The sequence below is a fragment of the Charadrius vociferus genome, unplaced genomic scaffold (assembly GCF_000708025.1).
Source record: "Charadrius vociferus isolate BGI_N301 unplaced genomic scaffold, ASM70802v2 scaffold234, whole genome shotgun sequence".
NCBI classification, from domain to species: domain Eukaryota; kingdom Metazoa; phylum Chordata; class Aves; order Charadriiformes; family Charadriidae; genus Charadrius; species Charadrius vociferus.
Genome location: NW_009648148.1, coordinates 764991 through 780241, shown reverse-complemented (window position 1 = coordinate 780241; position 15251 = coordinate 764991).

Sequence of the window (15251 nt, the reverse complement as noted above, 5' to 3'; positions counted from 1 at the left end):
GTTTCTTTTTCTCCCTAGAGCTGCAGCGCTGACAGATGCTATGAGGATACACATACAGGCTTTCTTCTCAATATACCTAAATTAGACAAAGATTAGAAAACAACAAAATACTGCTTAAAAGCAGCTTCATAAAAAGAAGCACAAAGGCATTTTATGAATAATACATTAACTTACTGCTATTAGGCAAACAGATGAGAATTACTGGCTAGACCCACTCACAGCAAGGTATGAGTGCAACCTCCAAAATTCCTGTCTTCAAAATCCTGACATAGCTGCCACCCAGCCCTGAAGGTGCCTCAATTCTTAGCCTAAAAAACACCACATGCAGCTCAGGACTGTGAATGCCATCCCTGGGAACTACACATTTCATTGTGAAGGTTTAAAAGGTTGGTATTGCAAAGCTCAGCACCATTCCTCAATTTTCGCTTTCTGTTTGTTGGGACCTTAGAGCCAAGCATATATCATGGGTACCAGAGCAATTCCAGGAACGTTGCTGGAACTCGGTTGTTTTACAGAAGCTGAGGGTGTGTTGCAGTATGTCAGATAGGCAGCCATGTTGAATCGACCACAGCTGTGACTAGAGAGTTTCTTGGGGGAGCTTCGCTGGGTTGTTACGCAGTGAGACTGGAAAATAAGCAAGTACAGGGCCTCCGACCCTGCAGCACAGAGAGATGACTTCTTACACCTACCTAATGATCTTAATACCCAACTAAGCTACAAACAGTGGTTAAAACATTTGTCCCATTATTCTGGCTTCATTATAGTTGTTTGCAGTTGTTTTTTTTAATAAACAAGGGAACCAAGTTAATATAAAAGAGTAAGTTTCTTTCACGCTTTGAACTTGCTTTTTAATAACTCCGCCTGCAGCTGCTTCCCAAAAATAAAAATAAACATGCTCTTTAGGAGTTTGAATATTGTAGGGTTTTAAGATTATGTTTTTGTTTAGCTCCTGAATTCTGATTGTAGAAGAAAGAATTGATCCCACTGGGAGGAAATGCACAAGTTTTGTAGCAAGGGTGCACGTTCTTGAATATGTATGTGTTAATACCTGCCAGTACTTTTCTGTATGAACTTCTCTGCCTGCACAATGGTGATACCTAATATTAGTCTTTCCTCTGGAAGGTTCTTACAAGTTAATATAATTTACACTGAAGGAAAACCCTCCCCTTTGAGTATTTTTCTGTACTTTAATTAGAAGAAGAAACACTCTAAAAGACATGACAGAGTTGTTAGAGTGAATGGAGAGAGTTGTTAAACTCTGTAAAAGCTATAATTCTTCAAGGCTTTTTCTGTACATTACTTCTGGTGGTTCACTGCATTGTATTACAAGCCTCAAGTTCTGAAACAGAACACGCACCAGCAAGATCCAGCTTTCTGATTTAAATTGCTTGTATTTGTTCATCTCTTACCTAACTCATGTGTCCTCTTTCATGGACCTGCATAACTATGGTTATATTCAGGTGGCCCAAATTCCACACACATCCCCAGGTCTTCTAGTGTTCTCTGTTGGCTTGGAGGCTTTTTCATTTTCTTTTCCTTTTTTTTTCCTTTTTTTCTTTTTTTTTTTTTGCACCTAGCTAATAGGTGATATTAGACACAGGAACACAAGCAGGATTTAGGGTCTCTTCATGAGAGCATTTCTGTAACTTTGGTTTTGCAGTATGCAAATTGACAAATTCATATAGAGTTTGACAGTGGTTCTGTCATGGTTTAGGACAGATTCTAATCCATTATGGTTAAAAAAAGAAGTGAATGCATGCTCTGTTTTATACTTGCATCTACCTATTTCAAGTAAAGTAAAACCTCAGCAAGATCACACAGTTTGGTTTGGTGCATTACAGAGGCTTCAAGTCTTGCAGGTATGCAATAGCAAGAAGCCAGCTCTTAGATCTCCCTGGAAATCCTCCCTGTTGTAATTTTCTTACTTGGATTGAACAACTCTGTAGTACTAAGTTAATTTACCTGACTTTTTACCCCCAAATAGAAAATATCTTTATCTGTCTTTGCTTGGTTTTGTTCTGATGATATTATGTATTACCAAAGAAGATACTGGGAATAAGATTTAGTCTTCTTGCAGATCATGAAGCTTTTAAGATAGTGGTGCTCATAGATGCACTGTAAATTTTCATGCTAGAGATTTGCATAAGTGTAGGTAGAAGATCTTTATGGGAACAGTAGTCATAAATCCAGGACAGATATTGATTAGTCATGTTTATTGTATGCCCTAATAATGCAGAGGCATGAGATACCCTTCAACCCCTTCTAGAATGTATTTTGCCTCTGTTTTAGATTCCTGAAAAATTGCTTTGTGTGTTTCTTTGCTTGCACATGTGTGCATGAGGAAAGCAAACCTGACTGGGAATCAGATATTTCTGTGCTGCAGCTACTGCTGTGTGCTACGGCTTGTATCTCTAGCTGCCAAGATGCAGCTAGAATGAAAACATCCTTTCCTTAGTGCTCCAGTTCAATCCAGAGAATTTTTTTGCGTATTTGCAGTTATGGCTTCAATTACTGCCAGTATGTAGGGATATAGCTAATAGAAGTTTGTGATTCAGTGACTCTTGTGATGCCCAACCAATATGCTTCTGATGGAAACTGGAACATGAGTGTTTCATTTCAGTAGTTATTGGGTGCTGAATCTAGCGAATGTAAAATATTAATGATTCCCTCCTGCTGATTTGCTCTTTTTTTCACTCCTAACAAATGTTTGAATGAGCTGTCTTATTCACTCTGTATTTTAGCATATTTTTGCCTTTGCCTGGGGCAGTATGAAATCAAGTAAATTGCATTTTCCAAGGGACTGACGGGTTCTCCTTCAGCACACGTAAGTCTATCGCCTGAAATTTACTTCAAGTTTGTATGACTTCTCCAGATTGCAAGTATCAGCAGCTTTATCTGACTGTGTATCAAAATTGCAATGGAGTTGCTTGCACTACAGTATTCCATACAAAATCCTGCATGTTTGCCAGTGTGTGTGCATGCACGTGTGCGTGTATGTGTTCATGCACGCATGTGCAGGAAGGATGGGGGTAGATTTACCTTGCTTTCCTACAGCTCCCCCCAGAAGTGCTTTGAATTAATTTTAAAGAGATTTTAGAGATCATAAAACTTTGGCAAATCTTTCATTAACCACAGCAAAAATAAGAAGGAACTGATTGTGTGTTATTATACTTGACAGAGCAGAGAGGAAGTAAATTGCTTCTATTAAGGGAGTGAGCACAGTATTTCTGAAATTGTTTGTGTCCAAAAGCATCTAGTTCACATCTGCTAAGCAGTCTGAAAATGATCGGTGTGAGCCACAGGGAAAAACTAGCCGGGCATTGCTTTATTCATGTGCTAAAAAGCAATTTAGAACTTAAAAAAAAAAATAAAATAATGTTTTTTCTCTTGAAGGGAGTAAAGATACCTCTCAGTCTCAAATTCTTAACAGGCATTTAAGATGGTAAAATGTTCTTATTAATGACCATATTTTCTTTATGAAGGAAATATAACTTATTTTCTGCTTTTTCCTTAGGCCAACATCAAGCCCACATGCTGTGCTGTAAGAACTACAAGCACACAAAAGTGAAATAACAAAAAATAAACAGTCAAAGTGTTTTTGTCTTAAAACTGAAAGTGTATGTTTGGAGTGGAGGTTTTCCTCTTCCTGAGTTCAGTGGAAAAATTACTCTCTGTTTGTGAGGAAGAGAATCAGGACACATATTATTTTGCTGATGAATATTCTAGCTGTACTTTGCCATAGATATGGATTGGAAAGAGGATGGGGATGTCCATCTCTCCCCATAGTATGTCAACCAATAGGAATACAAAGGTAGCACCTTTCTCTGGTTTATTTAGATGTTCAAAGCTATTAAATCAGGAAATTAGGCCAGCTGGAAGTTCCTTACCCAGCCTTGTGAGGGTGGGTGGAGAGAGGAACGAAACAACTCATCTGTGCTAATCAGCATGTCTATTGCAGAGCAGCTATCTAACTGCAGAAAAATCTTTTCAACAAAACAAATAAGGTGGCCAGAACTTAAAAGCCTGCTTACTTAAAAGCCTTCTTTATTAGAGCCTGTATTTGGGAACCGTAGGCATCTGCAGCATGATAGTATCTAGATCAGTTTCTTGTCGGCCAGGGTACGTTAGGAAGGTTGAACACGATACCTAAGGTGATAGGAAACATCCATCCTTTTGGAGATATAGCAGAGCAGTGAGAGATGTTGCTATGATTTGGAGGAACAGACTACCGGGGAGCGTAGCTTTTCTTCCTCTGTCTAATGCAGCACTGTGCTGCTCCCAACACATTTTATCATTTCTTCCCCTTTGCTTTTACTGCATCGTCCTCTGGGAAAATACAGCTTTAAAGACAGAAGGATGCTGGGGAGCAGCCAGCTGGCATTTGACTTTGAAGCAATGCTTATCCATGGCAGGAACAGAGGAGAAGAAAGAAAAGCTGTAGTGAAGGGTCTATCATCCAGTGGAGACCAAATTGTACCCTCTTTGCTCTACAACATTATTTGTGCGGTTCTGACCAGCACTACTCCTTGAGCAGTTAGCGCTCATCAGCAGCATCCACGAACAATTAACATGGGTGTTTGGAAAGAAGCTCTCCAAAGAAAAAATGACCCTTATTCTATCCATGCCAGCTGATATGTGACTTGTTTTTGTGCATGGCCGTCCCTCTCCTATACCTAGTAATTCTTACAAGAAAGCAACTCTCTGAAATGATTCTTGGTTGGGCTTAATCCTCTTTTTAGTTGGGTTTCTCATGTCAAGCAGATAGACTTTAGGTAACTGCAAATTATAAAGAATATAGGTGAAAACAAGAACACGGCAGTTTAAATCTGGGACAGAGGAGCTTTGAGAAAACCTGGACAAAAAATGTCTTTTGACATTATTTCAATCTGGAAGAGAGTTTAGTGTGCTAAAAAATCATCTGATCTCTTTGAATGACATGCAGTGACTCCCAGAAAAGGGTTCTCTCCTGTTGTTGTCACACATGAAAAAAGAATCTGCCTGCTGTAACGAATTGATAAGTTATACAAGAACTTATCTATTTATCTCATAACTCCAACTTCAGATGAGAAAAAAAAATCTGTATTTTTTCTTGCAGTTGGAGGAAAACTTGCTGCTACAGAAAGTCTCTGAAACGTAGCAGTGTTTACAAAGAAAACAAATAGCTGTACATTTTCAGTGAGTCTCATTCAGACCTGTAGCATACAAGTCCTATAATGTAGGGTAAAGTTGCCATTGTAAAAAGTATCTTTTTTTTCTGATACGAGAGCTCCTGACCTACTAAAGGTGCAGAACTCAATAGTATGCAAATTACTGCTACCAGGGACTGGGCCATCAGCTACAGTTTTGCAGAAAAATATTTTCAATTGCTGCCTCTGTGGGACTTGGAAGGAGACACTCGGGAAAATATTTTGAGACTTATTCTGTTTCTGTTGGCATGCAGGAATGTATTATTCATGGATGAAAAGTAAAAAAAAGTCAAGACCATGTGTCTGTTTTCCTGGCTGTCTGAAATGAAAGTGCACAGAAAGTGAGTAATTACACATTTTTGCAAACTACTGAATTTGCAGCTGCATAAAGAGCTATCCAAATGCTTCCTGACTAATTTTTAATGAATGGCTATTGCTTATGATCATTGTAGATAATTTCTAAACATTATGCAGAGGATTCGCCATACAAACAAAAAGAAACATAAGCTTCTTAGGCAAAACTTTCATACTGTTTTGAACAGTGTAATATCGTGTAATAGCATTAGCAAAATAAGCTCAGAGAACTAAGCATCAGTCATGCAATAGCATAAATCCAAATTCCATTAACCTTACTGACTCATACTTCAAAAGAGAGGCAGACCAGTTGGAGAAAGTCCAGAGGACAGCAATGAGAATGACCAGAGGTCCTGAAAACATGACCCATGAGGAAAGACTGAATGAATTAACTAAAGAAAAGCTAATGAGGGATATAAATCCAGTAGGTAAACATAATACATATTAGGCAGTTCCACGGGGATAAAAACAGTTGTTTTTCAGGTCCAAAGCAAGAAAAAAACGGGGCATAAACTACAGCAGCAAAGATTTAGGAAAACCATTGTGAGAATAACTTTCATGCATAACAATAGAGAATCAATCACTGCCAGCCATCTAAACACAGGTTGGAGAGTTGTCTGTCAGGGATGATATAGATGCACAGAGAGTGTTGAAGGGGCCCGAGGACCCTTTCCTACGTCATGGCTCCTCAGGGGAGTAAACTCTGGGTTTATGTGTCTAACCTAGAACAAACCAGTGAAGGCTATCCACACTTCCTGCATTAAGGTATCAAAACATACACATGACCTTGAGGAAGTGACTGATATGCTTGTTGTTAATGCCTGTAAAAAAAAAAAAAAAATATGTTAAAAAAAAGCAAGGAGTCTGAATATCAGAAAACATAACTTGTTGATACTGCTCTTTCCGTCTCCCTATCAAGAATCCTGCCGTTGTTAACACTGTCCTGGGTCTTGGAAGGTAGGTAGAGTCTGCTCTTTTGCTGTGTTGCTTTTTTGTCAACCCCAAGAGTTTGCAGTGTTTGCCTTCAACTTCACACTTCCTGCACCACTCTCGCATTCCTACAGAGTCTTTCCCAGGTGGAACAATGTGCAGAGACATCAACCATGGTCAGTACAAAAGTGGCAAGAGCTGCAATGAGCACCACTTCCACTGATTGTCACAGAGAACTTTGCATATTTCCTTCTATGTAGTAGTCACCTACAAACATGCTAACTGACTGAAGTGGTGAAAGGTTATATATTTGTTGTATTGAGGTGAAGATCAGAATCATCCTATTTTTCTTGTGCACTGTACACTCCAGAGTAAGAGATTATTCACACTGGAATAATTTGGAAGTTATTTAGTTGAAGAATATCACAAAGCATTTCTTTACCCAGATACATAGCGCTGCTTATGCTTGGTTATTGGCATCTGTATCACTTACTTCTGGTCATCCCTGTGAAAAAAAGAAAACAGGTTTTGGGTTTTTTGGTTTTTTTTTGTTTCAATAAATTATGAATCTAGATATCATTTTATCAATTCAGTGGTTTGTAGTTTATCTCAGCTCCAGTCTATTTCTCTCTGCCGCATACAGTCTCCATTACCCTGAATAGTAGGATTATCTAGAGAGTTTACAGAATCAGCTATGGGACATGAGGAAACAGAATGAAGCTGTGTCAGGGGAAGTTCAGATTGGACATTAGGAAAAGGCTCTTCACTGAGAGGGTGGTCGATCACTGGAACACGGTCCCCAGGGAAGTAGTGACGGCATCAAGCCTGTGAGAGTTCAAGGATCATCTGGACAATGCTCGTAGTCATATGGTTTAGTTTTAAGTAGTGCTGTGAGGAACAGGGAGTTGGACTCAATGATCCTTATGGGTCCCTTCCAACTTGAGATATTCTATGATTGATCATCTAATGCTGTTCAGTGCAATAGCTCTCCATCAACGGTGATCAGTATTTGATATTCAGAGAAAGGTCTAAAGAAATCTTGAATCTTCTGGTCATGGATTTTTTTCCCCTCAAGCAGTTAAAAATCTAATGACTGTTTTGGTTTTGATCCCAACCACTTGCCCCAGGCCATGAACAGCTGGGACAATTTGCTTGATTGCACCTTCATACCGATGACTGAATACCACCAGGCCATGTTTTCTGCACAAGAATTGCATTTGAACTTGATAGTTGAGCCTTCATAAGACTACTGTTAATTATCACTAAAGAATCAGCTTCTGCTGGAAGATTTTGTGACATACAGCCTACTTCTGGTGTTATACAAAATACTTTTATCAGAGATTCTGTGCTAGCAGTTTTAAAGAGAATCTTGCAGTGGGATATAGTCTCACTGTCTGCTTTTTGAAGTAACTCGACCTATAGTAAACAAAAAGAATACCTGAAGTATACACCGTGTTTGCATGCACTGCCTCCGGCAAAAAGATAGCAGAGATATTTTTTCCACATCCTAAGAGGTTGTGGTAGGTGCAAGGAGAGAGGGAAATCATAGGATCCAGATGGAGAAGTAAATTGACTGTAAGGTGATTTGGTGACAGCCAAATTCTTCTACAGCTCTTTCTTGCTATTGCTGGGGTAATGGGTCCTCTGCTGAAGGGGGGACACACTGCAAATCTGGGGCAGAGAGGTGATAGCCATCTTATTGAGAAAGCCCTCTGTGCTGGACTGTGCCCTTGCACTGGGAGGGGAGGTCCATTTTGTTCTCCTTATTTTGGCAACTTCTTTCCAGTACAAGACACAGTCTGATAATAATGGCCATGCTCGACTATTTGAAAATCTTTTTGTTGAGGGGCTAATGCATTTGACTTTTTTATTATCTCCCTGCTCCTCCGGCATCCATTCCTGGGATAGGCATATACATTTGTCTGTAGTGCTATGTAGCAGAGAAACGCCTTAATCCTGAGAAAACACTGATGATTTTGTTCAGGGATGAATTCTGAAACTGAACAGCTTGTTATCTAACCCTCTTTCCTGAGCCATAACCAGGTATTCTATCTGTCTTTGGAATTCATGTACTATAAAAGAGAAAAAGAGCGCCTTCAGTGCCTTCAGCATGTGAGTGTACATCCAGCAAAAAACCTGCGATCTTTATATTGCCTCATGCACATCTTGTTGCTTTAGCTGGTGTTGCAGAAGCTGTGCCCTGGTCGATGGGTCTCCTGCCGCTGTCTAGTGAAGCACAACCACAGCAGATAAGTTTCCCTCCTTTCAGAGATGCCAACTGGTCTAGTTGATAGGGCCCACTTCAGAAATTTCTGCTGAATGCCCCAGATATCTATTTTACACACTGAAACGTGTAAGTTAAAAAAATGCCAACACGCAGGTACATTATACTACTTTTCACCCTTTTTCCTTGTCAGCTCAAAGTAATACATTGAATAATTATGGGATTTTGATGGTTGTTTGGGTTGAACCAGGACTTCAGGGCAGAAAAAAAGAATTGGGATTTGCCCAAAACAGTGCAAGGGAAGAAGAAGAAACCTTTTTGTTTTTTTTTATTTTCATTTCATATTTTAGAATAAAATCTACTAAATTTTAATGTGAAAATTTTGAACCGGGAAATGAAAATATATTTAAATGCATTTTTTGCTACAAAATATTTTTGACTGGAAGCATTAATGATGCTTCATTAGTTTTGTGGATAATTTTAGCTAGTCTGAGATAGCATTTTTCAGTGAATAAAATATTTTATGAAATAATACTCATCCTTACTGAATATTTTCATATACTTTTCCATATTATCTGAATTTACAGTAGAAGAGCTTAGAAAGAATGACATTAAATCATTCCAATAAGTTAAGAAAACTCTTACCTTGAGAGAAGCTAAACTTAACACAAAGCCTCTATTTTATGTGCACAATTCCAGCTTTATGCCAAGAGGTTAAATATCACAGAGTGTACTGCTCTGAAATTCTCGTTCAAAGGGAATAATTTGCACATTAGTTGAATTTTGTGTGTTCATCCCAAGCCATCAATCACACAGTATTTATATAAAGTTAGGCTTTCTCAGTCTTGAACAGTTTCTTGGGACACATAATTTCGGGCCAATTTATTCTGCGTTGCTTTGAAGAGTGCGATGCTGCATCTGGCAAAAGTTTTTCATGTTCACTGAAAATTAATGCTTTTATAAAAAAAGAAGTAATGACAGTCTTTTTCACCAACGATGAATTATTGGTTTCTCAGCTATTTGGAAAATTAAATAGGAACATACACTTCAGAGCTTTTTTTCTCTCTCTTTTTTGTTTTTTATGTCCTAGCTTAAATGAAAGATGGCAGTTGAAGGCAGATTTTGGATAATTGATTTGTAGCTAGGATAGACTTCTAAAGGCAGGATTTTAATGAATTATTAAGAATTTTGCCATCGATTTCAAGAGAGCTTCCATAGCTGAGGAATGAATGAATGTTCATACATTTACAATGTATTTGCCATATAACCAGGTGAGCTTTAGCATTCAAGAGAAGACACTGCATTTCTAAAAATAATATCGTTAAAGAGTTGCAGAGCATTGCTATTGGTAATCGAATACAAATAAACTTTTATACTCTTTTTTTTTTTTTTTTCTTTACATTTCTTCAAATAAGCTTGCTAAGAGCTTGGGAAGAACTTAGGGAACTGAATTGGTATTTCAGAAAATGAGCTGATTCAAATGAAGATTTTAAAATAAAACCTCTAACAGGTTCCATAAAGTGTCTCTGAGCAGAACTAGGTAGTGTCAGACAAAATTATGATCCCCACTGTGTATGAAATAACTTAAGAGGAGAATGTACATCTCCTGGATGAATACAGCAATGGGAGAGTGGGAAATGCTGATGTCTCTATCCAGCCATAAGGTAATACATCTGATCACCACTTTTATTTCATTTCAAAATAGCAAATGAATGAAATCCAGACATGAAAAAAGTTAAGTGTATTTACTGTCTGAATTCAAAGAAGTAGTCTGCACAATAACCCCCACTGAAGATAAGAAACTTCTACAAATGCAGAAAAAGGAATACCCCCTTAGGCTGGAAAGCAGTAAAATACATCAATAAAAAGCCGTGAGTTAGACTAGAATATTCATGAGAGTTTGGTAGCTTTCTAAAAGCACATGTAGCTTTTTTTCAAGAAACTTCTTGCTCCGCAGTGTAGCTTATTAATTGTACCTGCCATTATCCTCTGCAGTGCTGACTTGGAAACCCTGTTTGGACAGAAAATGCCATGTGATGGAGCTAATAAAAGACAATATAGAGTTAAGCCTCCTATGAAGTTTGACCTTTTCTTTAAATGGCTTGTCTTTTTGTATTCTGATTCAAGTTGGTCTCTAGTCCTAGTAAGTGGTCTGAATTAAAAGGAATAGTAAGAACTGCACCATATGGAATATTTTGTGAGACTGGGTGCAGTATAAATTTATAGTTTAGGTGGAGATTGTAGAGTCCAGGAAAGTATTACTTTCCTGTGCAAAAACCAATCCGCTCTGAGGTGCCAATTGCCTCTGAGGAAGAGATAGATTGTATTTTGCACAGTGCCTAGGACAATGGGGTCCCGTGCTCATTTGTTTCCTTCACATAAATATATCAAACATTCCATATTAAATTGAGTGACTAAAAGTGACAGACCACTAATTCTGCAGATACTTGATCTGCAGACAGCAATAGACTGTTTGGAAATCACATACCTTTAAACAAAATTGCCCTTCATGCTACTGACTCTCTGAAAACATTAGAAAAGTTTCAACTTGCTACTTTCATTAATTCTGTGCTGCTAGGTATGGAAAATTGTCTCTGGGGAGGTAGGGCAAATATAAAGAAAATAATATTTTTTTTTCAAATGGGAGAAAAGTATTTCTGCTATTCAGCTGAACTAAAACATCACTGGCCTTTAAATTGCTTGCTTGCTTAGTACAAAATACTTAGAGATTCTGATATAGCAAGCAGTGCGAGCACATCCTCACATCTGACAGTTAAAACAGACCTATAAGACTTCATCCTTGTTTCTCTTTTCTGTCCTTTAAATTAATTGGAATGCAATTATATGTCTTCCATGACCCTAACACAGAAAGCTACTCTCTTCTGGCTCAGAGTGATTTGAATCACTTAAATGCAGAAAATGACTTGCTTGAATTTTAATGACCTTGCTAACTGTCGTTTGTGTGGACTTTGTACTAGGTGAGATGGAAAAGAAACTGATGGCCCTCAAAAGGAGCTTGCTATATTTCATTGCAGAAAATCCTTTTCATACTACTAGTTACCCATAGAGAGAGATGCTTATAAGAGCTATTTTAAAATAAAAGTCTTCCAGAACTTAGCAGTGCTTGCTCTTCCCAAATAGGTGAGAGCCACACACATAACCACACATGGAAAATTTGAAGGGGAAGGTTGTTCCTTCCCATCAGTAGCTTCTCAGCTGAAGCTAGGGCTGCTTTCCTTCCCTGTCTGATTTCCCCTGCTTCTCAGAGCCTCTGTGGGTTTGACAGGGGATCTTAGCTGCTCTACCAGCTACAAGAATGTCTCTATATCATCTGAAGCAAGTAGAGGTACTCCATTTTGCTGAAGAGCTGTTTGAAGGAAACTATGACCTTGTTCTAGGTGAGTGTTGCAACTTTCTCTTTCTCAGTACTCTTGGCCATGATGTGGAATTACGCTTATAACTGAATTAGTCTGTCACTAAGCATGCAATAATGCATATAGATTTAGTAACACAAATAAGCTAGTTCACTCCTGTAACTGTATTTTACTATTCTCCTCTTGTTTTGATAAGCATTTTCTAAAATTACAAAGCAAACGTCCCTATAGGCAGAGGAAAAACTTGCTTGATTTTTTTTCAAAGGAGTTCTAGATTTCATTTATTAAAGAAAGAAGAATGAAACAGCATTTTTTTAGGAAAACATGTAATATGTGATCTGAGTTTACTTAGTGTATCTGACTGATTTTGAAGCCAACCAGAAAAAAACAGAGTTGTTAAAATGAGATGCCAAGGAAGTTCAATTTAATATTAGCAGCAATAATTGTTGGAAATTATTGCTGTTCTCAAAAAGAAATTTAGATCAGACAGTTCTCTCCGGGATGTAGTTATCTACCATGTTAATTTTGGGTAAGCTTTTAAAGCTTCCCAGGGTGATGAAAAAATCACTTTGGTTGTTTGGGGTTTTTTTCCACAAGTTTTTTTCATTTTTCTCTGATGTTCTTTACCTAACTAATTTCTGAAGTCTTTTCATTTTTTTTCTTTTGCTACTTTTTTAGTTATCTGCAGCAAAGCACAGTATCTTAAGGTGTAGCACGCTGGCTTATCAGTGTATGTTCATTCAGGCTAACAGTCCCTGCAGGGATTTTAGCTTTCTTTCTCTTTTCCTTTACTGGAGAGGAAATGTGACATGCATTTAAATTGCCTTTGTTTCCCTTGCATCCCATGTTTACAATTCTCTACCTTGTTCTTGCACATCATTATGTGAGGAAGAAATCTCATCTCTGTTGCTCACACAGTGTCACAGTAAAATTCACTCTGGAGTAGGGGGCTAACTGAATGAGCCTACCCAAAAGTCATTTGACATCCTAGTTCACCCGGCTGCAGAGAATCCCTTTCTCATTGAAGAGTCTTCGGTACAGCATGCCAGGATCTTTTGGTATTTTCGTTTTCCCTGATCTCCCAGAAAGTACTGCCTCCAGCAAGGGGTGTGGAAATCTTCATAGTGTTCTAACCTCTTCTTCCCTGCTTACAACAGCTGTCTATGAAAAGCCTAAGCAAACTGGATCTCATAGACAAGAGAAGATATCCCTCAGTTTTTCTTTTAATTTTACAGACTATTTTTTTTTAACCTATATAACCAGAAGGTTATATGTATGTATACCTGTTTCAAGTATAAGTTCTTGGATGGTATAAATTAATTTGTTTCCCTTCCACCAAAAACTCCAAGAGACCTTTCTATAATTTCGGGGTCCAAGTGCAGTGTTTTTTTGGACACAGCATCCACTACTCCGGCTATTCCTGTTTAACCCTCAAAGGTTTCAATTAACCCTCTAATGTCTCAATTAAATATTTAGCTTCAACAAAATCTCTTTCTTTTCAGTACAAATACAGATGAAATATTACTAATATGCTAAAGGATTTCAGGTCTAACTTGAAGCTTGGTCACTTCTCGAAGAAGACAGAATCATAGAATCATAGAATTGTCTAGGCTGGAAGGGACCTTTAAGATCATCAAGTCCAACCATCAACCTAACACTGCCAAAACCACCACTAAACCATGTCCCTAAGCACCACATCTACCCATCATTTAAATAACTCCGGGGATGGTGATTCAACCACTTCCCTGGGCAGCCTGTTCCAGTGCTTGACAACCCTTTCTGTGAAGAAATTTTTCCTAATAGCCAATATAAACCTCGCCTGGTGTAACTTGAGACCATTTCCTCTTGTCCTATTGCTTGTTACTTAAGAGAAGAGACCAACCCCCACCTCTGAACAACCTCCTTTCAGGTAGCCATAGAGAGCCATAAGGTCTCCCCTCAGCCTCCTTTTCTCCAGGCTAAACAACCCCAGTTCCCTCAGCAGCTCCCCACAGGACTTGCTCTCTAGGCCCTTCACCAGCTTTGTTTTCCTTCTCTGGACACGCTCCAGCACCTCAATGTCTTTCTTGTAGTGAGGGCCCCAAAACTGAACACAGTACTCGAGGTGGGGCGATGTACTTTCACCCACAGTTTTCTAGACAAAAGACTGCCTCTGAGCCCATATCAATCTTTAATTCACTTTCAGGACTTAGACTCTTAACAGTGTTATCTATTCTGTTGAAGAAAAAGTGTCTTCTAGACCAGGTTGATGATATCTCAGCTGTCCTGTTCTGCACCATATCATGACAAGGTGATTCACATGTTTCTTTTTTACCATGGCTACCACTTCTCCCTCCTGTTCTTTTTCTAACAACCTTAAAATATGGAGTTTTGAACACCACAAAGGCAAGAGTTACTCCATTTAATTTATTGCACTGCTCATATACCCAGTCACCCTTTCCTTTTCATAAAAGTCTGCTGTGACAGAAAATTATCAGCAGTCACAGGCAGACATAAAATCAGGAGTAGAGAGAAAAAGGATTTCTAATGCATACTTCTTCATCCTGAAAAGAAAAGAAAGGAAACTCTTCCCGAGTTTAAAAAAAAATGACCCTTCAGTGAGGACTAGAAGTTCTGAGTAATGACCTAGTACAGACCATCTCTTCTTTTCAAAAAAAGCACTTAGTTCCTGCCCCCGAATTTTCTAAGAAGACTTTTTTCTATGAGAGCTTCGTAAAGGAAATATTTCTGCTTTCCAGTGGGTCAGCTTCACTGTCAATACAGTTTTCTAATTCAGACTTTTTAAAGTACCAGAGATCTTTGAAAGAGTAGCAGCAGTTGCAGCAGTTGTCACAAGATGAAATGGGGTATTCTTGTCACAATATGTTGATGAGTGACGTAAAGAGATTTTCAAGAAACCAAATCACTGCAGACACACTATCTTCAAAAGTCTAGATATTTTGTACTTTCCCTTTCTGTGCCCAGTTCTTTGAGAAAATTGTGACAATTTTGGATTGCATGTCAGAGAAGATGTGCTTACCTCAAGACAGCACTCTCATGTTTGCCTTTTAATCTACACTACAGTCTTACCCTGACACCACTGCTGGCTAACTCACTCATCTGTCATATGACTTGGTGTATCTACTTTATGTCTTGTAGCAGATTATGACTCCAGTATTTCTAGTTATTTTCAAATAATTTAAT